Source organism: Mastomys coucha, unplaced genomic scaffold (assembly GCF_008632895.1).
Source record: "Mastomys coucha isolate ucsf_1 unplaced genomic scaffold, UCSF_Mcou_1 pScaffold20, whole genome shotgun sequence".
Classification (NCBI taxonomy): domain Eukaryota; kingdom Metazoa; phylum Chordata; class Mammalia; order Rodentia; family Muridae; genus Mastomys; species Mastomys coucha.
The window spans coordinates 51,101,860-51,105,120 of record NW_022196903.1 but is presented as its reverse complement, the minus strand read 5'-3'; positions in this window follow the sequence as shown (position 1 = coordinate 51,105,120).

Below are 3,261 nucleotides of genomic sequence, written 5' to 3'. Positions count from 1 at the left end.
AAACTCAGGACCTTTGGAAGAGCAGTCAGTGCGCTTACCCGCTGAGCCATCTCACTAGTCCCCTGGTATCTTTCTATAAAATTATCCATTTCATCCAAGCCATCTAGACTTCATCCTCTACCCTACTTCCCTGCCTCAGCTTCTCTCTGAGAGCCATAGTCCCAGAAGTCTTTTGGTGATAGCTAAAAATTAGGGTCTGTGGTCTTTCATTTAAAAGCCACTCCCTGCTACATAGTCCCTGCCAGGAAGGGACCACAAGAGTCTCCCTATTCTATCTAGCAGTTAGAGAGTACCTGGATTCCCTATAGCAGGACTTGCTAAAATGCAGGCATAACGATTGGTCAGAAATTGCTATATCCTAGAAGAAGAAGTTAAAAACACAAGGTCCAGCTCATTCCTCCAGGTAAGCAAAAAGCCCCAAAGAAAGAACAATGGGAAGAATGTAGCTCTGGCCCCATTCCTATGAAGAAACAAGAGGCCAAAATGGTGGTTTGAGAAAAGAACTTCTGCATTGGGTAAGACATCCACCCCCAAAGAAATCTCTTTTAATTCTACAAATGGCCCTGCTATATCAGGCTAAAGCAGCAAAGGGGCTCTCCTCTATAAGTGGCTCAAAGAACTTCCCGCCATTAACCAGCAAACAGATACCTAGATGCTTAAGTTTGCCCACAAGTACAGGCCAGAGACAAAGCAGATGAAACAAGGCTGCTGAAAAAAGCTTCTACCAAAGTTCACAACTAAGAGACCACCTATCCTTCCAGCAGGGGTCAATACAGTCACTATCTTGGTAGAAAACAAGAAGGCTCAGCTGGTGGTGATTGCCTACAATGTAAACCACATTCCTGTTTGCTTGTGTCACAAGATGGGGGTCCCCTACTGCATTATCAAAAGGCCAGGCTGGGACAGCTGGCCCACAGAACATATTCACCACTGTTGCCTTCACAAAGGTTGACTCAGAAAACAAAGGCGCTCTGGATAAGCTGATGGAAGCTATCAGGACCAATTACAAGGACAGATATGATGAGATCCATTGTTACTGAGAAGACAACATCCTGGGTCCTAAATCTGTGACTCTCATTGCCAAGCTGGAAAAACCAAAGGCCAAATAACTTGCCACTAAAAAGGGCTAAATGTACAGTACTAAGTGTTCTGTATATAAATATCATTGTGTTTATAAAAAGATAAAGAGAGAGGGGATATGTTTTAGTAGATGTGTAGTCAGGTATGGGGGAAGGGGATGCCTCTGTGGGCCTATGCTGAGGCATCCCTTCCCCCTGAGGGACCAGCCACATGATGGTATGATGGTGGTATAGTATACAAGAGTTTATTCAGGGCATGGGGAGGGGAGTTAAGAGGATAGTAGAGACAGAGAAAGACAGAGTGAGAGAGAGGGAGAGAGTGGAGGGGAAGAATAGAGAAGTAGAGGCTGTCCATGAGGAGAGAGAGGGTGGAGGGGAATGGGCAGAGAGACAGTGGGAGCAAGACGGCAAGAGCAAGGGAGAGAGAAGGGGGCAAGCAGCCCCCTTTATAGTGAGTCAGGTACACCTGGCTGTTGCCAGGTAACTGTGGACGGAGCTGAGACAAAATGCTAACAAATATAATTACAAAATTATCTTTTAAAAAAAGGATAAAGGTCCAAAGAGAAATAATCTGATTCTGTCAATGAATGGCCCCCAAAGGACAAGAGCAGGAAAACAGCATCCATATATTACCCTAGAGTTATCCTTATGTAGTTTGCTCCCGGGGTGAGATTCTTGTGTTAGTCTCTTACTACTGTTTGACAAAGTATTCTTATAGTTTTATATTGAGAATGTAGCAAAATGCACAGGCATAATTTCAAGAAGAAACCCAGAGGTTGAATAGATCAAAAGGAAACTAGTGCAAGATTATAAATATTGAATATTGACTATACTAGTCATGACAGAAGAAAAAACAATGAAGAAAACCAAGACCTAAAGCAAAATTACAACTATTGACAGGTGCCTAAAGCTTTGCATGTAAGAAGTTAAGAGACACATACTCTTGTTTGAAGAGAATTTCTAAGCCTTTCCCTAGTACACTGGTATTAAGTACTATGTCTTAAATTCTTAAGGATGTGAAGAATTGAAAAAGAGAGCTTTGTTCTAGGGAATTCCTTGAGTTCTAGCTCTTTTAAATCTTTATTCCCTCAGGGAAGGTATGAGCAAACATCAAATGATGATTTAAATCCTTGACAAGGCCAATCTAGCAACATTGCTTTAGCTGCTGTAGTTTATATACATCCTAGATCGTTATATAGTACAGGTTTAGCTAGAGAAACAAACCACACATCTAGAAATGTTCCCTAGCTATTAAATGAGGACTCCCGATTGCATGCCTTTTTACTTAGCAACTTATAAGACTTAACAAGTAACAAGGTTAGTATGGCAGTAATTCCTTGGTTTGGAGGCATTCCCACCATCACTTGGATATGCTGTTATTTAAAATGGGATCCTAGGCTATTGATTAAAGTAGAGAATAATGCTCCTATATTGGGTGGAAACTAACATTTTACCTGCCACATCTAGAGTTACATGAGTGCCTCATTGGTGATCTACAGTCACTTACATCAAGTGGTGCTTCACTAGGGAACTCTGGGAAGCTTCAGTATTTAAGATCAGTCATCATCAGATTGATACCCTATCCTCCCTTCAGATGTGAGACATTGTCCCTTCCAGTGCTTTCTCACTTTGCAGAGGGGCAAAGCTTTGTTTCTTAGAACTCTGTGGAGGGCAGTTTCTTCCCTATGTCCTGGGATCCCACAGTGAACCCTCTTTCACAAGTTTGGGGGTTCTCTAAGGTATAGGTTATTATCTGCTTGACAAAATACATTATTCCCAGATCTAAGTCTATAAATTGGGCTTATTCTTGTGCCTATAATGACTGATTTTGAGATATTTGAAACATTTAATTTTTGTTGCTGAAACCCTCAAAAGCTAAATGTAAAGTTAACTTGGGGTACCTGGAGGTCCCCCCACAAAGTTCATGCTTACAAGCCAGGATGCTAAATAGGATCAAACTAGAACATTTAAAACCCAAAGACATACTATCTAAGGTGGTCATTGATAAGGTTCATGTAGATGCCCAATAATAGCAAAAAAGGTCAAAAAGTGATCGTTGTTACACACATTTAAAATGATACCTTTCTCTGTTGGAAACAAATGGTAGAGAGAACTGCACCTTTACCTGCAGAGCCATGATGCTAGTCTGTTACCAGGGCTTTCTCCTCCTCCTCCTCCTCCT